This window comes from Euleptes europaea, chromosome 13 (assembly GCF_029931775.1).
Source record: "Euleptes europaea isolate rEulEur1 chromosome 13, rEulEur1.hap1, whole genome shotgun sequence".
Lineage (NCBI taxonomy): Eukaryota > Metazoa > Chordata > Lepidosauria > Squamata > Sphaerodactylidae > Euleptes > Euleptes europaea.
This window is the reverse complement of record NC_079324.1, coordinates 22941696-22965581: the sequence shown is the minus strand read 5'-3', so window position 1 is coordinate 22965581 and position 23886 is coordinate 22941696. Positions and strand designations below refer to the sequence as shown.

Sequence of the window (23886 nt, the reverse complement as noted above, 5' to 3'; positions counted from 1 at the left end):
CATACATTTGCATGCGTACAATGTGTGTGGGGGGTAAGTAAAGTTCAGCTCCCCCTGTTTTGCTAGCTGCTTAGGAAGAGGATATCTCTGCATTAATAGTTTTCACACTTTTGTCTACTGTGAAATATTCTAATATCTGAGAAGTGGAAGAGGGGGAAATGAGAATAGGGCCAGCGGATTATTTCTTAATTTGATGTTAAAATGCAGTGTACTGTGCTGTATAAAAGATCTTTGCGTTTACCTCTCCCACTGAGGCAGATAGAAGTTTTTGTGGCAGGTTATTACTTAACTCCTTTCTACACTCATGGCCATGGCTTGAAAATGCAAAGCTCTAAAATGCTATGACTAAGATAAGAAACATAACTTTCAAACTTGAGAGTACATTTAACATTCCATAGCAAGGGGGGAAATGTGGAACTGTTAATAGCCGCTTAATCCTACTGCTTACGAACATCTTGAATTATTTTCTGAAGATTTTGCATTACAATTTGCAGCACTGATTAATGCCCCCTTTTTTTAATGAAGACTGGAGGGGGGAAGCTATCAAAACTTTATACAGTTTGTTTCTGGAAGTTATTCTGCTAAGCAAGAACATAGCAAACAGAAGCTATCCCAAATAACAACTACTCCAATAGCAATTTAATATCCCCAATACTTAATGAGGGCTGCATTTAAGATACCATATCCCAAATATTGTCACCACCTCTGTCTTCTTAGGGTTCCTATCAACCAGAAATGCTATTATATTCAATATTTGTGAATGGACTTATCTCTTAAGAGACATATTCCTGAGGTAAACATCTATTGTGTTATGTGTCTATAAAAGAGCCTGGAACTGGTAAGCCATTAACATTATAGAACAAGGATAATCAACCAGTATTTATATCTTGAACAAATACCATGTTGAATGTCTAAACAAGGTTGTTCTATACCCATCGCATATGTTTATGGAGTTGATTATTTACAGCTAGAACTATTACAGGTAGAGTATCCTTTATCCAGATATCCCACATCTGGACTGATCTGAAAACTGGAGCCTTTGAGCCGGCGTGCAGGCAGATTTGTGCTGTCTGCTTTCAATGTCTTTTCTCACCTTAAAATAAAATAAAATACAGTGTACACTGCATCGTAGGTGGAGACTGAAAGCCTGCCATTGCCGGTTTGTTTGTTGTTTGTTGTTTCTCTTGTTTAACAGCTGATCTGGTAATCTGGTGAAATAGTTAATCTTTGCTTTCTGATGGTTCAGTGTACACAAAATTATTTTAAATATTGTTTAAAATTACATATTGTTTAAAATGAATTTGGGTCCCATACCCAAGATATCTCATTATGTATATGCAAAAATTCCAAAATATTCCAATGTACAGAAAGATTCAAAATATGGACCACTTCTGGTCCCAAGCAGTCTGGATAAGGGATACTCAACATGTATCTAATTCCTATAGCCAATATTTTTTAATGTCCTCATTGGGCATCTTGTTTGCTATGTATGCATATATGGTACTACGTAGTAATATTAATTATTTAACCATGTTGGTCTGTAGTAGAACAGCATTATTTGAATCCAGTAGCACTTTGGAGTCCAACAAGACTAACAAGAAGCTTCAAGGGGAGATTACAAGTTCAGAATCTAGTTTAATTATTTAATTGGCTTCTAGGAAGCTTAATATTATTACTTCATACTATCAAAAAAATAATCCACACTCATAAGTATAGTTATACTTATCATTTACCATTGGGGGAGATTTATCTTGAAGTTCAGGCTACAAAATCGTAACATACTTGTGTTTCTGTTAATCAGTTTTGCAACATGTTTTTCAGTTTGCATAGGATTTTATAAATTCTCACTTAGTTTATCCTTACAACCACCCGCAGTAAGCTTCATGGTTGATCTGGGTCATTTCTATCCACGCTGCCTTGTTGCTTCTGCCTCATAATAAATATTTATTTTGCCAATAAAGTTCTAGAGCTTGGGACAGATAAATACAGTCAAGTCAAATAGAGTAAATAAATAAGCAAGCTAACACCACACTCTTGCGCAATAAATAAAAACCACATAAACTGATAATATAGAACTACCATTACTAGCTGCAGAACATTGGTCTAACACTGGTTCTGGGGGGAAACTCAGGTTCTGACTTTGGGGGGTCTCCAAGGGATGGGTGGTGGCTCAGTTTGTAGAGCATCTGCTTGGCATGGAGAAGGTCCCAGGTTCAATCCCCAGCATCTCCAGTTAAAGGGACTAGGCAAGTAGGTGATGTGAAAGACCTCTACCTGAGACCCTGGAGAGCCACTGCCAGTCTGATTGTGGGGCAACTATCAATAATTACTGTCTTCCTTTTCTTGTAGTATACATATGTGGTACATATGGTGGCATCAAAAGGATTCCCTTAGCATGAGGGTTATCTCCAAGGCCTTCTTGTTCTTCCCTGCATCCCCACTGCACATAGTGTTTTTTCAAAATCTTATTAGGGTGTGCATTGCTGGAGGAAAAATATAGCCAGGGTTAAGGATATTGCATTAGCTCTTCAGCTGAATAACGAACACGATGCTGTTGCAGTGAGATGTGTGTTTTGTTTTGGTCAGTATAGATTTGTGATGTACCTGCAGGCATCTTAGCACTCACAACTAATCCTTTATAATTATTGTAGGAAGGATCATGTCCCAGATGTGGCACAAATCACCGAAGACTTGGGAGACTGAAATTCTAAATAGTCAGAATGTGATTTAGAAGGAAAGAGTAAGGAGATTCAGGCATATACAAAATAACAAATGGCATAGGAAAGGAAATTGGAAATGTCATCTTATACTTTCTTATGTTATGAGAATACAAAGATGTCTCTTTTTGAAAAGGCTTCAGATTCATAGCTGAAATAGGAAATATTTTTAATGTGCTGTGCAACCCTCACATAGAAGTTAAGAGAGTGCAGGATATTTTTTAGACCCTGGAGGCAAAGAGAAAGTGCAGAGATGAAGAGACTGGAATCTGATTTTAGGAGGATGATTAGTGATGGGAAGGTCATCTCCCCCCCCCCTCCATTGCTCACTTTGTTAGCAGAGAAGCATTGGAAACAACACCTCTCCTTGCATCACATGCATCCAGGCCTCAACCAGCCAACCAGTCTTCCCCTCCCTCACATACAATAGTCAATTTGCTTGGGAAAGGCAAGGGAGAACTTGCTGTGGTGACATCCATTATGGGTGAACTTCTGTGGACCATTATGAAGAAGAAGGAGAAGCATTGGTTTTTATATGCCGACTTTCTCTACTGTTTAAGGAAGAATGAAACTGGGTTACAAGCTCCTTCCCTTCCTCTCCCCACAACTGACACCCTGTGAGGTAGGTGGGGCTGAGAGAGCTGTAGGTGAGTAGCCCAAGGTCACCCAGCTGGCTTCATGTGTAGGAGTGGGGAAACCAACCCGGTTCCCCAGATTAGCGTCCCCCACTCATGTGGAGGAGTGGGGCATCTAACCAGGTTTTCCAGATTAGTGTCCACCGCTCTAAATTCCACCACTCTTAACCAGTATACCATACTGGGTGGGATCCTTTATTTGCTCAAAATGGGTGGACATAAGGGGATTTAGCAGTTTGCGATTGAACCCTTGTACCCACTCCCATCTCAAACTCACTGTAATTTGGACTTTGCTTCCAAATCAATTAAAACTAGGGCAGAACGAAATGAATTGTTCTCCCTCTTCAGTTTGTTAGTGGAATCCTTGCGACCCCAACAATTCTGACATGTTTAGAATGTTTCTCAAACAAGTACTACCAAGGCAAGCTGTTGGCACAGAATGAAAACAAATCATGGTATATAAACGGTTAGTCATTTACAGGCTTCTTGATAGGACACTATAGACACCATGATACCTGCCAACACCTTTGTGGTGCCCACCAAGGGCTTTTAGGAAGTGGATGGGGCTAGGTGGGGCTTTTGCCCATCAGGGCTTCTGATTGGCTGTACAGATTAAAAGGCATCCTGTTAAACAGAGCTTCTGCTTGAAATGTTGAAGGGGTACTATTATACATGTATAACTTCGCTCCCAGATAGATAGATAGATAGATAGATAGATAGATAGATAGATAGATAGATAGATAGATAGCTCCTCCTGCGTTAGCCATTTTGTGATTGGCTCCACCTCCTGTGGCATCCATTTTGTGATTGGCTCCACCTCCTGTGGCAGCCATTTTGTGATTGCGCCTGCTGCCCTGTGTCAGAATTCCAAAGATGCCTGCAGGCTCAAAAAGGTTGGGGACCCTTGCTATAGACTTTGTAAAAATGTTTGTCTGTCCAAGGGCTGATGTTCTGCTGCCATATGCATACACATAGATATTATTATTTATAATATTACCTTGAAAGATTGTATTACATGAAGTAGTTTTGATTGGGAAATTATTCCAAACACTCTTGAAAACTGTTAGTTGAAACCTCGTTTTGCTCATGGGCCAGCATATTTGCACCATATGGCATTTTCATAAAAATATAATCTAGAATTGCCTTTAAAAAATTAAAAGACTGCCTGTAAAACTAAGCAACAGGTATTGCATTGAGATATAATTAGGCAATGATATGCCAAGGTTTCCAACTGTCATCTTAAGGGTTTGAAGAAATGTACATAATCTTAAATAGCTAAGGCTAAGGATATGCTAAACTTATTGCATATTTAACTAAAGATGAGTTGTGATGCTTCCAAGGGGAACATGTTGGCAGAAAAATCAGTTCGACAGCTTCCCTTCAGGGATTGACCTTCATCACATGTTTACAGTGCACCAGCATGGTGTAGTGGTTAAGAGTGGTAGTTTGGAGCGGTGGACTCTGATCTGGAGAACCGGGTTTGATTCCCCACTCCTCCACATGAGCGGCGGAGGCTAATCTGGTGAACTGGATTTGTTTTCCCACTCCTACACACAAAGCCAGCTGGGTGACCTTGGGGTAGTCACACTCTCTCAGCCTCACCTACCTCACGGGGTGCCTGTTGTGGGGAGGGGAAAGGAAGGTGATTGTAAGCCGGTTTGATTCTTCCCTAAGTGGTAGAGAAAGTCGGCGTATAAAAACCAACTCTCCTTCTCCTTCTTCCCCCCTTGACACTACCCATCATACCACTTGAGGCTTGAGAGACAATGCCCAGGGTAGGACTTCAGTTCATCACTTAACGAACGGACATGAGAAGACTTTGAGGTTCATTAGGTCAGCCTGTAAGTGCTGTCAGTCAGCCCACCCAGGCAAGAGCAGGAAAAATAAGGCATGCCCAAAGTGAGATTCATAATGTTTAAAGCTCTAATGTCTCAGCTGTTTGGTTCTCAAGTTTTTTTTTTTGTTTTTTTTTTCAAGAATTGCGGACTATCTGTAAATTAGAGTTTTATGAGCAGCAATTTAAGCATAAATCAACATTTATTGGCCTCTAATTTTGATTGCAAAGCTTGTTTTTGAGGAGGCTTTGAGTACATGCTATAAACTTATATTAGTTCCTTGATAGTACTGACAGGTTTTATAATCAGTAGAAGGATAACTTAAAAGCATTTCTGTGAATCCCGCCCCACTGGTTTTTGGTCTCTTTAGAAATCATAAACAGCGGTGAGCGGGCAACTGTCATTTATTTGCTGAAATGTGCCAGATATCTTGAAGATAGTCAGTTTCTTTCCTCGTTGTCCATGATCGCATCTCAAAATGTGGTACTTTAAAACAGCCTCTTTCATTATGTGCAAAATCTGTTTTGTTTCCAGGTGTCATCCGTTACACTAAACATCTTGAAAAGGACACTGACCAAAATGTTCTTTCCCTGCCCTGTCAGGTGACACCTGAAAGTAAAATAAGCTCATGTATTATGGAGCAGACGATCTGAGCCTCCAGTTTGTGAACAGAGGTCAGCCATATTTGTATGTATCCGTTGCTGAAAGAAGGGACCTCTGTATCATAGGAAATAAAGGCCATTTATGCTTGGTAATTAGCAACGCTTTCCAGCCTGAATTGCCCCACATATTTTTTTTTCCAGTTTTTCATGCTGAACTGTCATTCAGGAAGTGACTGCAAAGCCGGCGCATACCTGCTTCGCATTTCTTAAGAGCCCCTTTAATGTGACTTTTTGTGTTTGCTGTGCCCCCGCTGTGAAGAATCCCCTCAAGGAAGCGTGCAAAATAACTGTCGCACGTTAGCTATGCATATGGCGGTTGCTAATGGCGATGCAAACAGGAACGAAGGAGCAGGTGAGTGGGGGGTGGAATTTCTCCTTTTGCACCCGGACCGTGAATAGGCTTTTTAAAGGTCGCATTCAAAAAAAGAGCTTTGAGTGAACATCAAAATTGACCCTGCATAAATGGCCTAAGACTCCCTCACTTGGGACAGCCCAAGTTTGCTTGACTAGCTTGAAACGTAAAATGTCTGACAAGTAGAGTGAGATTAATTAAAGAATCCATGTGTGTACAGGTTTTTGGTGTTTTCGAAGTGTGCAGGTCCCAAACTGCAAAAAGCTGTGAAGAAGATTTTTCTCTTTTTTAAGGTATCTCAAGTTTACATGACAGCGACTGGAGAAAAAAAGTATTTGCCCAACTCATTGGGAAAGATGCCTGTGGAGGTGGGGGGAGCCAGTGGCCGCCTACACCAGTTTATATCAAGTGTAGTTGTTGTTGTTGTTTTAAATTATAGCAATATGGGGGGATGGAGTGTTAGAGGATATGCTTTTCTTTGATTGGCAGCAGCTAAGGGACTGCTGATTCAAGGGCTGTCTCCTCCCTGTTGCTCCTGCTCCTGAGAACTCTTCAGCCCATCTTCCCATGTTTGTTTTTTTTCGCTTTGTTAAAAGTTGCTGCACAAAGAGCAAAAATGGCGAGACGATTGGAGGCTCTGGCAGAAACTCGTGGAAGTCTCCCTGTTCAGCATTTTGAAAGGCTAGCAGCTATGAAGGACAGCCTCTCGCTCTCTCTGGTGGAGCCCCTGGCTCCTCATCCTCACTTTTCCCCTCCCCCCCCTACTCTGGCAGGTATCCATCTTCCATTGCTGCCAATAACTGTCAGGCACGGCGGAGGGAGGAGCAGCCCTGAACATCTGACAGGCTCCTGGGCGCGTCTGTTGAAGATTCGGGAGCCGGCGTTTGTGCCAGTGTCATAACTGCTCGATTTCCAAGCATCTTGATACAAAACTGAGGCCTGTGAGTGTATCGGCAGGACACGGAATAGGCTAATGCAGCCAGGACTTCCATGAACAAAACAAGTAGTAATGACAATGGCAAAGAACAATGCTTCAGCTGAGACTAGCGAGCAAAACTAATAGCCGGTAATCTGGTTAGGGAAGGTATGGGCAGTGTGGCAGAAACTGTAGCAAGGGGCCTAGGGGAACATGGGGAAGACCTTGTCAGCTGTGATTAAGGCCAAACGTTTGCAGATTGCACCTGTATGCTTAAAGAGCCACTGAAACATTTATCTTTTAACATATGGCCAGAAAGTGATGTGCTTGTGCAGATTTTTTGCTCGTGGCGTTGACCTACTCGGAGCAGCATTAGCATTTTATTTCCCCTAGTGTACTTCTTAGTTTTCCAGGATAATGAGTACAGCTTTGCAGTTTCTTTCCGTTTAAGAGTGATTGACCATGGCCATCTCTCTTAGAGTTTGGGCAATTAACATAGCAGGGAAAGGCACTATGAATTTGGGGGGCACCAGATTCCCCGCTCTCTCAGGTAGAGGTCACAACGTTTTGCTTCCATTGAACTTTTGAACTGTTCCCCTAGTCCAGCATCTTGGATCTTGTGTTATAACTTAGTCTCTTTTTAGTCAGCTAGCTTTAAGCTGATCGCCGCCTCAACTTCACTCTATCACAGTTTTCCCTCCTTCCCTAGCTCCAACTCCTAACTTCTGTTTTCCAACAGTCCACTCACCAACATTTACATCAGTTCTCATTGGTTACTGTCAAGTAGAGGTGGAAACTAACCTGTCTGTCGTACATGCTTAAGCCATCAAGAGTGTTATGTGAGCATTGCCCTGTATGTGAGCATTGTCTGTACCTCTGATTCACTGGCTACAAGTTCATTCTTTGGGTGTTTTTTTGTGTATGGTCTTTTCAAAGCTCCAGCATTTCCTAATAAATAATAAATTAGGTATTTTGATTTGTTTGTTTGGATGTCATTACTATCCGAAGCTCTTTTTACCCATTTGCGTTATAACCTTTTCTTCTTCTCTTCTGGATAGCATTAAACCATGCTAATATATGCAGTTTCATATCAGTGGAGGTCTTGTTTTCCCTTATGCTGTGATCACTGCTCACTGCCGCGTTGAAATTGGTGCCTTTCTAGTAAATTGGTATGATTTATTCAAATCGCAAGGCAGTAAACTTTATCTGATGTTGCGCTGTTGCTTTTCTTGTGTGTATTTCAGGTGGCAGGGAATAATACATGGGACACTTTGAAAGCGGTGTGCTTTCTTGTGGTAAGAAGATGGAATTTGTAAAAGATCTTTTGAAAAATATATAATATGAATACCACTTGCATTTTTGAGAGCTTAAAAGCTGCTGTTCTAATTGTTTGAGTTCAGTGATTTTCTCTAAGAAGAGGAGATTTGACATGAAGACTCCAGCCTGTTGGTTTTATTCCCTAGCAAGATCAGTTTTTTAAAAAAATACATTGTGCAACATGTATCCAGTCAGTGCGGTCTGAAGATCGGTGAGACGAGACTGGTTTCTTTTTCTATCCATGCTTGCTCTGCGACTTAAAACTGGTTTCCACTGGCACAGGAGAAATTAGGTTGAACTTAAAAAAGCATTCTAAAAGACCCTTTCTATTTTACCTGTGATCATCATGTGCAGAATGGGAAACTGTCAGGTGATTATAAATGTTTCTGCAACCTGCATCTCAGCATGTGGTTTTATTATCCATGGCAAAACAGTACCCACACATAACGAATTTAATTAATGCAAATTATACCTCTTCTGGCAGGATACTCAAGAATATGTAAATGTAACCTTGCTTTTGTAAAGCTAGCTGCTTATGTGACAAATAAGGCCTGCAATGTAACATATTGGGTTTTTATAGAAGAGCGCAACACGAAGGACAGTCTAAGAAACTGCCTTTGTAAGAGAGGGGGGAAATGGCACTTTTAAGCTGAGTACAGCTTCTTTTGATGCTATTTTAATCCAGGCCATCTGTGGATATTATTTTGTTCGAGAAGAAAGGGACGAGCTGCTTCGAAATCTATGGTGTTGTTCCAGGCTTGGGAAAGAACGAGTTGAAATCAATCAGTTGTTTACGGGGGAAGAGGCTGCCTTAAAGCCAGTGCCAGTTGATTGATCAGTAGGAGTTGAAACCAAGATTTCAGTTCTTCAGTCACTGCGTTTTGAGAAGCTGCCTTGCCGAGGTGACACCTGCTGTCTCCAGAAGGGGGTCAAGATCAAGGGGACTGATGGGGGCCATTTTTTATTTTTTTATTTTGCTGAAAGACTCATTCCTGTTTCAGCCAGAAAGTCATCAGTTGGGGGGAAACATTTTAATAAGGTTATATAACATGAATAATATAAGTTGTTGTTGTTGTTGTTGTTGGTTGTTGTTACATAAAGTTATTAGCCAGCTTTTTAAAAATCAGGGCAATAAATGGGAGCATTTAGGTTGGGAATTAAATGATTATCTTACATTGCCTACATTTATATGGCAGATGGCTATTTGAGGAGAGTTAATTAAGTAATTTACAAAGAGAGTCGACATGTATTCCAAGAAGAAGCAGAAGAAGAAGAGTTGGTTTTTATATGCCGACTTTCTCTACCACTTAAGGAAGAATCAAACCGGCTTACAATCACCTTCTCTCCCCCTCCCCACAACAGACACCCTGTGAGGTAGGTGAGGCTGAGAGAGCTCTAAGAGAGCTGTGACTAGCCCAAGGTCACCCAGCTGGCTTCATGTGGAGGAGTAGAGAATCAAACTCGGTTCTCCAGATCAGAGTCCACTGCTCCAAACCACCGCTCTTGACCACTACCCAACGCTGGCTTTCTAGCATAAGGACCCCAGTCCATTCTTTGTTCATATATATATATATGAACAAAGAATATATATATCAACAGTGATATATATATCATTTAATATATATATTAAATGAGTCATGGCCTCATACTTAACATGTGACACATTTGACCGGACTGTGGCCTAAAGCCTTCAGCTGCTTTGTCAGCCAATAAGTGTTTAGGATTGGGTGTTAACTATTGCTGTCTCACCTCTGTGTTTCGACTTCGGCAGATACCTGTCAGGCTTCAGCAAAGGCACGGCTTTTCAGGCAATAAAACTCCAATCCAGAAAGAGCAGCGATTCAAGGATTTATTCCAAAAGTCAGTGATTTCAGTAAGGAGACGAGCAAGGCTGGAATACATGACTGGGGGAGTAAGGATACATATATAGGGCTGATACAATAGGGTTACAAGAACAAAGAGACAATGTAGTCGTTTCCTGCCGGTAACAACTTAAGTAAAACTGAAATAGAAACAATTGTGAGCAATCAGTGGAGGAGATGGCCGGGCTCTTGGCTTTGTGCGCTGGACCCGATATCAGATTGGAGATTTACACGGGCGGGTCCCAATACAATTGTAAATCCCTGGCCAGAGCTCATGTGCAAAACGGGGGAGGAAGGAGTGCACGGAGAACTCCATCTTGTTCACGGGGAAACCATCTTGTTTGGGAACGGAGCTGTTAGAAGCCCTATCTGACAATACCGCTCTGCCATAATGGTGCTTATTAGTGTTAATTTGTAAGCTGAGTTATACAACACTGTTGTATAGTTCAGGATTTGATGACGGCATGGTATGGCAGAACTGGGATGAGGGAGATCTCTCGAGACAGTTGGTGAAGCAGTTACATCTGCTGAACTTCCCTGCACTTAACATCCTCAAATATGACATGTTAGAAAGTGGATATGGGAATGGAAAAACACGTCCGGTCATGACTGACAAGCTGTAATATCGGGAGTACTGAAAAAGAAGTAGGAAGCATATTGCGAAAAAAGTTCAACATATGCCCAGTGTAGCTTGAAAATGAAATCTCCTCTTCAGCCCACCAAACAACTATCAGAGATGTTGATGATGTGTATACTTACCCAACAGCTACGGTGGGCTAGAAACTCCAGAAGGTCGGACCAGAACCAACAGGTTGAAATTAAATCAAAAGAGTTTCCATCTAGACATTAGGAAAAAATTTCTAACAGATAGAGTGGTTCCTCAGTGGAACAGGCTTCTTCAGGAGGTGGTAAGAAGAAGTTAGATGGCCATCTGTCAGCAATGCTGATTCTATATCTTCAAGCAGATGATGAGAGGGAGGGCATCTTGGCCATCTTCTGGGCATGGAGTAGGGGTCACTGTGGGTGTTGGGGGGAGGTAGTTGTGAATTTCCTGCATTGTGCAGGGGGTTGGACTAGATGACTCAGGTGGTCCCTTCCAATTCTATGATTCTATGATACTTTCATTTATTTCATATGTGAATGGTCCGCCAGAGAGAAATAGGATTGCCAGGTCCCCCCTGGCCACCAGCGGGGGATGGAGGGTAGGGTTGCCAGATCCTGGTTGGGAAGCTCCTAGAGATTTGGGGATGGAATCTGGGGTACAATGCCATAGAGTCCACCCTCCAAAGCCACCTTCCAGGGGCAATGATCTCTGTAGTCTGGAGATGATCTGTAATTCCAGGGGATCCAAAGGTCCCACCTGGAGGCTGGCATCCCTAGAGAGAAAGTATTTCCATTAAATACAGTATTGGGGGAAGGGATGTCTCACCGCTTGCCCATAGTAAGCCTACTTTCAGCCCTAGGATACTAAAAGTCACAAGCAAAGTAAGAGCACAAAAAGGACTTAAGACAATTTATATTCTGAGCCATGTTCACGGTAAGAAATTACTAGCTATCGAGTTGGAATTATTTCAGTGCAACAGGCAGTACAACCTTTCCTTGCATGGTCACTGGATTCCCTATTTTGGTGCCGATCTTAAAACAGAATTTGATGAAGTGAATGAACTACAGAGCTTTCAGAATGTGCATCTCAGACTTGCCGAATTTGTAGCAACTTCCACGTACATTGTTGCATTGCGTAATTTATTCTCCTCCAGGTATTTTGGCAAATCTTCCAGCCTCTTCACATGCAATTCCATTCCTTCCATTCCTTGAAGAACTAGTGTCAGGGAGAGAAACATACGAGAGGAATATGTCATTTCTCTTCATAAAGTTAACCTATAAATTTTACTGAACACCCACCTAAAATTAATAATGTATCGTGCTTTCAAAGCAAAAACTGATGTCAGTGACGATGGATTACATTGGTTTAATTTTTTTCTATAGAACTGGCCTGAGCTGATTCACATCAAGACTATTTCAAGGGATTTTCTTTGTAATGAAGTAATTCCTCTCTCCAGAATTGTACATAGTAGCAGAATCGCAAGATGTCATAGTTCCACTGTACACTGCATTGGTCAGGCCGCACATGGAGTATTGTGTGCAGTTCTGGAGGCCTCATTTCAAAAAGGATGTGGACAGAATGGAGCAGGTACATAGGAGAACGATGAGGATGATCAGGGGCCTGGAGACCAAGCCCTATGAGGAAAGGTTGAGGGACTTGGGAATGATTCATCTGGAGAAGAGGAAATTGGGTGGGAGACACGATTGCTCTCTCTAAGTATTTGAAGGGCTGTCACTCAGAGGAGGGCAGGGAGCTGTTCCTATTGGCAGCATAGGATAGGACTCGCAATAATGTGTTTAAATTGGCTGGATGTTAGGAAAAACATTTTTACAGTAAGAGTTGTTCAGCGGTGGAATCCGCTTCCTAGGGAGGTGGTGAGCTCCCCCTCACTGGCAGTCTTTAAGCAGAGGCTGGACAAACACTTGTCAGGGATGCTCAAGGCTGATCCTGCATTAAGCAGGGGGTTGGGCTAGATGGCCTGTATGCCCCCCTCCAACTCTATGATTCTGTGTTTTGTTGGCTTTGGTGATTTTCATATGATTGTCTGAGTTTCACGATTATCTGTATAACTCAGTTATTTTAAAATGAAAAGTATTTTAGATGCCTGCTTCCAATGTTTGTTGTAAATGGAATATGTAGCACAAACTGCATGGCAACAAATTAATCTGCCTAGACATTTCAGTCACAACAGGCGACAGCCAAGGATCCAGGGCTCTGAAAGCACTGGGCTCCTTTTGAGCTCTATGCGCAGTTCTGCCATGATCCTTTGGGACTCGTTTGTTCCTTGAAGAACATAAAGGCCCAGCTTGATCAGAGCAGTGTTCCATCTAATCTAGCAACCTGTTTCATACAGTGGCCAACTGGTTGCCCTGGAGGGCCAGGACACAAAGGCCAATGTCTCCTTCCCTAATATTGCCTCCTATTACTGGTAGTCAAAAGTGCACTACCTCTGAAAATGGAGGTTCCCTTTGTCACCCTGGCTAGCAGCCATTGATGGACCTATCCTCCTTTTTCAGAAGCAGCTAAGAGTAATCTGTCTACATTTTCCCCATCTGCAATGAATGGCCATATTGATTTCATTTGATTTCATATGGTCTATTTTTGTCACTTTAACCAAGTTGAGATTAATATATTTAATGATTCTGCTCAAATGGCAAATAAATCTTAAACTGTACCACACCAAAGCACAATGGCCAAAATATTTAATTTCTAATATATACATATATACATACATATATTTTGAAAACTTTACCATCTCTGATTTATTTGTTATTAAAAAATTTCAGAAAGGGTGAGTGCCTTCTTTCCATTATCAAATTACTCAACCATTCTCTTTCTATTAACCTCTAATAACGGACAGTGAAAAAACAAATGACTTATTATGCCTAAACTGCCAGATCCACAAGACAGATCCTATTGAGAAATTGAATTTTACTAAATCTGCCCTTCAATTCAGGCAATGGAAGAGCGTTCAGTCGGGCCATCTCCTTAGGGTTGCCAGGTCCCCCCTCTCCTCCGGTGGGAGGTTTTTGGGACTGAGGTGAGGGAAAGATCACATGGCCACGATTTCATCACTTCTGGTTTATTCCTGGAAGTGCCGCATCGCAAGGGGCCTTTTACCACTCAAACTGGGAGTTTGAGTGGTAAAAGGCCCCTTGCGATGTGGCACTTCCAGGAATAAATCAGAAGTGATGTAATCGTGGCCGTGCGATCTTTCCCTCACCTTTTACCACTCAAACTGGGAGTTTGAGTGGTAAAAGGCCCATTGCGATGTGGTGTTTCCGGGTGTAAACTAGAAGTGACATGGCGAGGTGGGCAAGCGTGCATGCATTGCCCACCGACCCTCAGCTGGTCGACGGGCAGTCAGATGGATTTGCAGGGGTTTGCCCGCCACCACCTGGCTCTCCTATACTTGGGAAAGGTTAACAGATTTAAGTCCATTGGCATACTTTGTGGGAGAATACCCCAAAAAGAGGGTGGAACAAACTCTCCGTGCTCTACCGTGCACACTATTGCGATCTGATAAAATCAAGCTTTTTAAAATCTGAGCCAGTGCCCTCCATTTCCCAAGTTGTTTGATACTATCTGTCGAGAATCCTAGCTTATTAGCCCTTTTATCTACCATTTGTTTCCACTATGACTTGGACCTCTTTTAAAGCCATCTATGCTTGTGACCATCACTACGTCAACTAGCTGTAAATTCTACACTTTAATTACTTTTGTCTTTCCTGAATCTGTTTCCCATTGATCTCTTCTCGTATTTTGGGAGGGAGAAATTCTATCTACTTTCTCTACCCCATGCATAATTTTACAAACCTCTATCATCCCCCCACCCTGACTGCAGTAGCCTGTAGGGGAAAGTGGGCTTGTGCCACCTCAAATAGTGGCGCAGGACCGCTGCCATCCTGGGAGGTGTCCCAGGGTGAAAGGGGTTTGCAAGCTGCCGAAAATCCAAAGCTAGGACATTCCTGGCAGATGGCTGACCGTCCTTGGCTTGAAGACCTCCAGCAACCAAGAGCCCTCCACCCAGGTAGTTTTTTCCCCCAATGTTGAACTGCTCTCACCATTAAGAAGTTTAGAAAATTAGAAAGCAAAACTGTTTTCTAGATGGATTAGGGTTTAATTGCCTCTCTTTTTTCAAGGGCTGCTGACTGATTAACCACTTTAATTAAAATAACTATTACACTGTCTAATACATCCAATATTTTGAGGACTTTTATGCATTTTCCTGGCCCCCCTCCCCAAATCCTTCTTTTAAAAAATTAACTCATTACCCCCTTTATGATGCAACAAAGATTAGTTGCAAAATTGGGACCAGCCATGAAAAATTTGCATTAGTCAGTTTTGATAAGCAGTTGATCAACCAGAACAATTCCTTGTTTTGCATATAAGGGGGGGAACTATTTAGAAGAACTGTTTACAACACGAAATAACTCTTTAAAAAACGTTTCATTTAACTGGGATCTTGTGTGATGTGACCAGTGCACAACAATTGATTTCTCAAGTACAGAAAGGAGTAAAGAATACTAAATAGAGCCCGTGAGTTCTGTAGCTGTACTGCAGTGTTTCCTTCGAGGCCAAAGCAATCCAGAGAGGAGGTCAGCAGGACGTGCCCGCATAGCTATAATGGTTCTCTGTACCATTTCTCTGCGGTGACTTTGGCTCTGGAAAGGTGAGGCTTTTTTATCTCAGCATCTAACACAGTGCAGCTGCAGACAGCAGGGGGAAGAGTTTGGCCAAATTGCCAGCCTCTGAGACACATCTATAAAAAAAAGGGGAAGGGACAAAAAATTACGTTACCAATGACAAATCAAAGCTGAAAGTTTACTTTGCCTGTTGTCATTCTTTGCCATTCATATTTAGCAAGCAGACTGCTGTGATAATTGATTTGATGGTCCAGCTTGAGTGGATGCACTTCTGGGCATAGCAGGCCTCAGAGATGCCAAAAAAAGAAGAAAAGGTGGGAATGAAATAATGCACTACTTTCTCCTTAGAGGCATGTGGCCCAGTTTCTGAGAGAAGAAAAACATGCTTTAGAGGGAGGGGGGAAATCCTTAAGATCGCTGTAATAAAATACAAAAATGACCATATACCCTCAGTTGGATAAAAATAGGCATTCAAACAGAGACAATGAGACTACATATTTTACTGGCAGGTGAATAATAGGAGAATGCTGTGGAAATAATCTGATTTTTAACGGACCCGGTCCACAGGAGTACTTTTTTTTCTGCTGTCTTTTGTGTAAGAACAAAAGCGGTTCCCTTTTTATAGAAGCTTTTAACTTACAAAAAGCTGTTCTAAATGGAATTAAGAGCTGCAAAGCTTAGAGGAAAGGGGGATAAAACAATAGTTGAGTTTGAAAAGTAGCATATAGGCTCAGGATTATATGAGCACCTATTGAGATTATTTACTCTGAGCAATATTTGATAACGAAGCGTGTCTTTATTTGTGACTGGAGGGTGGTGTCCACCCCATAGCCTCCTACTGATATGAATAACTTAGGAGGCTCAAGTGCCATATTGGGGGGGGGGGGGTAGATAAAATAGGTACTGAATTCAGTGGCTTGACCTCTTAATTGCAACTTGCTGACTCAGCCGTTTGCTCTGTCATCAATCCCCCAAAAATGAAACCATGCCAGATAAAAGAGATGAGTTGTCGCCACACAAATTTTAGTCAGAACCTGTTTGCCTTTAGCAAAAAAGGTGCTTATTTTCTGGCAGGAACTTTCCTGGGCTTATTTTAGTCATCGTCTTTCTCTTCCCTTTCCCAGGACAAGGTGCCACTGGGGTTGAAAAGAAAAAAAGATATAATGGGGAAAAAAACTAAAAGTCTCTGAAGATATCCCAGTTCACTGTAAATACTGTGATTTCTAAGCATCTTTTTTGTTTGTTTGTTTGTTTGCTAAAATGAAATAATTGGTATTTTAAGTGCAAATCAAGCCAAATGTAGAGAGGAAAAAAGCAAAAGGGCAGTGATAAAATACTTTACTTTCTGTCTCTTAATAAAAATATTTTTTATTAAAAAGAATCTTACTTAAAGTTTAGTAAGCAAACTCTTTCCAGCAGAAATGCCCTCTAGCTACCAAAACTAGTGTCTATAGCCCAAATTGTTCAGTGGCTGCTTCCTCTTTCTCATCCCACCATAATCTTTAAGGTCAATCAACAATGTCATAATAACTGTACTTTCTCACCCCCAACTGTAATTCTAGATCCAAATCTCTTCCTCCAAATGCTTAGAAGTCATTCTAGTTTCTAAGGTAATGGGAAGTTAAAGTGTTAGCCTGGCCCTATTTAGAAGTTGCCAGGCCTTCGGAAGAATGCTTTAATCTTGCATATTCAGAACCAGTTACATTTGTGAGAAGGAGACTACTTTCATGGGCCTTACACTGACTGTTTGCTTGGCTGCTAATATTTCCTTACATTCCTGTTGTAAGGATGCATCAGCCTGGGACTCACCTGGGGCCATGTTTGCGGCCCGGGGCCAGGAGTGGGTAGAAAGGAGCCATTCCAGGTTCTGAGTCGGTGACGCATATCTGGGCCAGCCACAGGGTCTTTCAAGGGCGGGCCAGTGCCTACAAGGAGGCCAAGAGGACATGTGTAGGAGCTACAGTGGAGGTCCACCCCCCCTCCTCTGTTTAGGCTGCTGTCTATTTAGGTTGGCTGCTTTCCCACTTGGCTTGATACAAGTTATCTTTTTCTCTCAGTTAGTCTGTTATACTCTGCATTCTATCACAGCTTGGATTGGTGGTTTGGGCATTAAGACAGATCCATTGGTGGGGGAAGGCTGTGTATTTGAGCCCGCCTCCCCTGTTTCATGGACTCCCTTACGAGGGCTTAGGGGTGGAGCCATTCAACAGCTTGCCCCACTCCGGGGGGCCATGTGGGACCCCAGGGTCTCGGGGTTTGCCAATCCACAGTCCCTCCCCAGCAGGGGGGATGGGGGCGCACTGGGTGGCAGGCAGGTCACCTGATGCTGGATCCACCTCCATGCTGTTCCAATGCTCCTGCAGTTGTGCCAATAAAGTCATGGGCTATTCTTCCCAGTCTTCCCAATGTGTGCAATGCTGTCCTTCCTCACCCCACTCCAAACCTTGCTCCTGGGTCCACAGGTAAATCAGACCCTGAGGACTGGTTCATGTAGTCAGGTTCATCTCTTGATAAGTATTTATTCCTCAAATGCAATATTTTCTAAAGGAATCAGTTCCCCCATTCAAAACATAATCTACACATGATCTGAGATGTCCTCACATCTGCTTCACCACCCAAGGTCTCCAAGTGCTTTTGACCCTCAAAAAAAGTTGTTTTGAAAAGGGTAGGCTGCTCGGAATTTGTCATGCTTAAGAAAGGGGGGACATAAAGCAATAGACTGATTCTCCCACTTTGTGTTCAAGAAAGTCTAAGGAATTCACAGGTTTTGTTTGGTTTCTCAGACTTTCCATATTTAACCATCTGATTTTCAGATGTTTCTGCTCAAGAATGAGGGCTAGAAAATCATTGTTTGGTCTCTACATTTGGCAGATGTTTTCACTTTGAGCGTGTCTGCATTCCAGGTGGCCTCGTGTGACTGAAAGGGCAGCTCTGAAACTGGCAAGACAATTTAAAAAACCAGTACACAAAAACCCAATGAATTACTCGACAATATGGCAATGATTTTCTTAAGATTTCAGTACTTGTTCTCTCCTTACTAAATTATGCACACTATCCTCTGAACACTGGAATTCTGCACTTTAAGCAAGATTACACGGAATGACAGTCAAATTTTGTTCATGAAAGATATTATGTAGCTTCCAAGTCTCATTAGAAACATTGAAAATGTTTTGTATGTTTTTTAATCAACAGTACTTTTTGAATGTGTCATAAGAATTGTCTGCTGCACGCTTATCCCACCTGCCTTCTAATCTTGTCTTCTGTACCCAGGAAATGTCTGTAAGGGAAGGAAGATATGAGATGGGGGGATATATACATATAAGGAAAGGGGTGGGGGAATTTGTTTCTGTTTACTTTTCTAATATTAACCCAGGAGAGGATTAGAACTCCATGCCTTTGCCTTATATTGAATAGAATATGCATGATCTTCCTTATGTTGAAATATATATCACAACACTATTGTGGACAGTTAGGAATGCTGAATTTGGTTTGAAGGAACCTGGTTTAGCCAGGAAGCTCACTTGTGGCCTTAAGAAAATCTGTGCTCCCTAACTAGGGTTGCCAGGCACTGCCAATCCAAACTGGTGGGAGGGTAGTGCAGGGCAGCATTCTGGGGGGGGAAAAGAAAATGCCTCATCTACTTACAGAAAATTCTGAGCATACAGTTTCTAGCGATTCCTAGAACTCCCCAGAAGTGACAAGGGTAGCTGTTGGAATAATCAGGAACTCTATCTGTAAGTAGATGAGGCCTTATTTTTCTTATTATTTTTTCTCTCTCCAGGATTATCTTCCCGCCATTTGGCCCCACTTTCCGCCCACCAATAAGGTGATCATCAGTGAGCAAGGGCCGAAATTACCTCGAGGTTTCCCACCATGTGGGCAACTGGGAACCTTATTCCTAACCTATGTTAAAGACTGTTGGCATGAATATTAATTGTAAATCATATTGTGTGCTTAGAAAAAAACAATCCACTGGCAATATTGATCCCATAGGCCAAAGTACTTCGTATGCGGGTAGGCTAGGGTTGCCAGGTCCCTCTTCTCCACCGGCAGGAGGTTTTTGGGGAGGAGCCTGGGGAGGGTGGGGTTTGGAGAGGGGAGGGGCTTCAATGAAGAAGAAGAAGAGTTGGTTTTTATATGCCAACTTTCTCTGCCACTTAAGGGAGAATCAAACCGGCTTACAATCGCCTTCCCTTCCCCTCCCCACAACAGACACCCTGTGAGGTAGGTGGGGCTGAGATAGTGTGACTTGCCCAAGGTCACCCAGCTGGCTTTGTGTGTAGGAGTGGGGAAACAAATCCAGTTCACCAGATTAGCCTCCACCGCTCATGTGGAGGAGTGGGAAATCAAATCTGGTTCTCCAGATCAGACTCCACCGCTCCAAACCACCGTTCTTAACCACTACACCACGCTGGCTCTCTCAATGCCATAAACTCCAATGACCAAAGCTGTCATTTTTGGCAGGTGAGCTGACCTCTATCTGCTGGAAATCAGTTGTAATAGCAGGAGATCTCCAGCTGGTACCTGGAGGTTGGCAAACCTAGGGTAGGTGGATGTGTAAGAGAGAGATGTGGAAAAGAGGAATAATCAAAACATTAATGGACCGTGCAAGACGGATCTGTGAACCACAGTTTCTCAAGGAAGAAACTAACCATCTAAATCACGCACTGCTAGCAAACGGCTACTCCAAGAATGAAATCAGAAGGGCCATTGAACCAAACAAAAATCAGAAAACTCAAGAAAAACAGTCTCCCATAGGAAAGGTATTCTTGCCATTTATTAAAGGAGTCACTGATAGGATGGAGAAACTTTTGAAAAAACATAACCTACAAACAGTGTTTAAACCCACCAAGAAAATACAACAAATGCTACGATCAGCAAAAGACAAAAGAGACCCCCTCACCTCTGCAGGAGTATATCGTATACCTTGCAGCTGTGGAGAAGTTTACATCGGGACCACAAAACGCAGCATACAAACAAGGATAAAAGAACATGAAAGATACTGCAGACTTGGCCAACCTGAGAAATCAGCAGTGGCTGAACATGGACTGACACAAACAGGACACAGGGTCTTATTCCAAGACACTGAAAGACTGGACAATTCTACCAACTATTTTGTCAGATTGCACAGAGAAGCCATTGAAATTCATAAACATCAGCACAACTTTAACAGAAAAGAGGAGAGTTTAAGAATGAATAAGGCTTGGCTTCCTGCCCTGAAAAACCTCCAGACAAAGACAACATTCAACAATAGCCATACAGATTAGTTTTGGATTACACACATTAACAGATCACTTCAGGATACAATGGTTCCATATTAACATACCATACCCTCATTAGCACATTATCTTGATACTTTTGCAGGACAATACTCAGCTCAAACCCAACCCCTTTCTGACTATATATTACTCTTCCTACACCCTTGACACTGAGAGACACTGTCCTTCAGTGTTACTACTCTGAAGATGCCTGCCACAGTTGCTGGCGAAACGTCAGGAAAGAAAATTCCAAGACCACGGTTACACAGCCCGGATAACCTACAAGAACCAATGAACTCTGACCGTGAAAGCCTTCGACAATAGAGAGATGTGGATTTGGTAGCCCTAGGCCTAGCAATGTGTGAAGTACAAAACCTGTGAGATTTTATAGCTAGACTCAAGACATCCATTAGATTTGGACCTAAAGCTCCAGAGATGGAAAATTAATTGAGTTCCACCTCATCGTGATCCTCCAGTGTTCTCTAAATGATACCGGCTCAAAGCCCACCACTGTAGTGTATTACAACTCAGGCTTTTCTTTCTCTTTGGCTGTAAATCATCAATGTGTGGAAAGCTTCTATAAAAGCACATTTTGTGTAATAAGCTATGTTTGCAAAGTGAGCACTCCATATAATATTGGTAGATATAGCCCTTTAAAACTTTATGAGCTTGACTGCTTGTATCACACTATGTTAACTTTTCAGCAGTTTTAAAAAGAAAATGAATAGCACTTGGAACTAAATTTGGTAGTTTTACTCCAGTGTAAATAAATTCCACATTTTCCCCCACTAAGTCCTATTTTCGCTGTATCCATTTTAGAGTGATCCTAGTAATTTCACTCAAGAGTGCTCCCAATGCTAACTATGTACAAGAAGCTTCAAAAAGTATTCAGTGGGGAATATTGTGGTATGCAGGGTACACGTTTAAATATAAAAATGTCTAGAAAACCGGGCGTCAGTTGTGCTGAGAAGAAATGTCCTCTGAGTTTTTCCCCCTTCAAAATTTAAGTAATTTAATGATTGATCCTATGCATATTTACTCGGAAGTAAGTCCCAATACTGCCCAGTGGCACTTATTGCGAGGTGAAGAATGCTCCTTCCCCCCCCCTTCTTAGACCAAGGTCTTGAACAATAAAACCATAAAACTTAAATAAGACCTTTCTCTAAAAAAAAAAACTCCCTTCGACTCTTCCCTACAGCCTCCAAAAAACGAGCAACAAAATAAGTACACTGAGGGTCAGAGTCCTAGAGGAACTGAACCTTTTGCTCCAAAGTTGCTTGAGAAAACTCAGCCCATTTGTTAAAACATGGTATAATCTATTTTAGCCTAAGTTGGTACACGTAAGGACAATGCAAAAGGATATGTAACAAGAAGTCCACTGACTGAAGAGGGCAGGGATGCAGCTGGTCTGGAAAAGGGAGGTGAAGAATGCACAGGATTTCAGCCTTGAAAGATAAGCAACCTTCCCCCCCTCTTTTCATTGGCTTTTTTTCCCCATTAAAGAAATGTGAGATCTCCCTATCCTTTCTATTTTAGTTCCTGCATAAAGAAGCTTACTTAGTATAGAAAAGATTAGCATTGTTGTTATTTTTAAAGGGTATGCCTCAAAAATACAGCTGCAAAACAGTTTTCCAGCTTAACTGGTGTTTTACAGAGAATCAAAGAAAAGCCAGTATCTGAAGAGCTTCTTTGTGTTTTCCCAGCAGCTTGCATATGCCTAGCGTGGGTTTTTTAAAAAAAGGTTTTAATCAGAAGATCCCCCACCTCTTCCAATGTTATTATTGTAACCTGCGTTTGAAATTCCACTTTTTACAAAATGTTTTCTGAGTGGCGTAACAAAGACCTATATTTTGAGAAGATGTCTACTCTCCCCCACCACACACACACACACACACTCCCACTTCTGAATCTGGCTATGACATTTCCAAATGTATACATTTAAACCAGGGGTGGGGAACCTCAGGCCCGGGGGCCGTATGCGCCCCCCGAGGACATTTTTTGTGGCCCTTGGGAGCTCCGGGGCCCTGCTGCAGAGGCGGGGCGCAGGGCGGCCCTCCCAGAGGGTGCTTACAGTGGTGCTGCGGCGCCCTTTGGAACTCCTCTCACTGACTGTCGGCTGTTGAACAGCGAGAGGGAGGGGGAAAGAGGCTGGCGGCTCCCGGCGGCAGAGCATGCATGCAGGAGCCAATTGGGCTTCGGGGGGGGGGGCCTTTTGTGGACTCTGGGGAGGAAAGGGCATGGAGACTGGGGCCCAGTCGCTCGGGGCTCTGTGCGCCGCCGGGTGTGTGTGTGGGCAGGGGAGGCTGGGGCCCGGTCGCGTGAGGCCAGCGGGTGTGTGTGTGTGGGGGGAAGGCTTTTCTCTCTTTTCTTCCTCTTTTTCTTTCACTCTTTCTCCTTTCTCTCCCTCTTTTTCTGTCTCTTTCTTTGTCTCCCTCCGTCCTTTTCTTTGTCTCCCTTCATCCTTTTCTTTCTTTCTCCCTCTCTCTCCATTTCTTTCTCCCTTTCTCTCCCTTCCTCCCTTTTCCTCTTTCTCTGTTTTCCTTCCTCCCTTGCCGATCGACTGTGGGCTGTGCCCCCATGGCACCTCGTTTGCTCGGGCGCACTGCTGGCTGCCCTTCTGCCTGGGAGGGGGGGGTGGGGGCACCCTGCAGGCCTTCTCTGTGTGGCCTCCCCTGGGGTTGCCAACCTCAGGTGGTGGCTGGAGACCTGGCAACCCTAGCCTCTTCCCCCCCCCCACTGGGAGATCTACACCTGGTATGGCCCCTGAATGATGTCATAAATGTGCAAATGGCCCTTGGCAGGAAAAAGGTTCCCCACCCCTGATTTAATCAGACGATTTACATCAAGGTGCATATCTTATCTGATTGTCTTTCCCTTGCCCACTTGCAACTGTTCTTAGAATTGCAGTGAATAGCAGAGCCCTTGTTAGGGTTACCAGCCTGCAGGTACTAGCTGGAGATCTGCGATTATAGCTGATCTCCAGCTGATAGAGATAAGTTCAACTGGTGAAAATGGCCGCTTTGGCAATTGGACTCTATGGTATTGAAGTCCCTCCCCTTCCCAAACACTGCCCGCCTCAGGC

General features: G+C 42.8%; 1 protein-coding gene across 1 annotated transcript in view; it reads left to right on the top strand.

The window, feature by feature from the left end:
- Positions 1-23886, top strand: part of DIAPH2 (diaphanous related formin 2) — a 421870-nt gene that overhangs the window by 337905 nt on the left and 60079 nt on the right. The gene's annotated exons all lie outside the window — the stretch shown is intronic.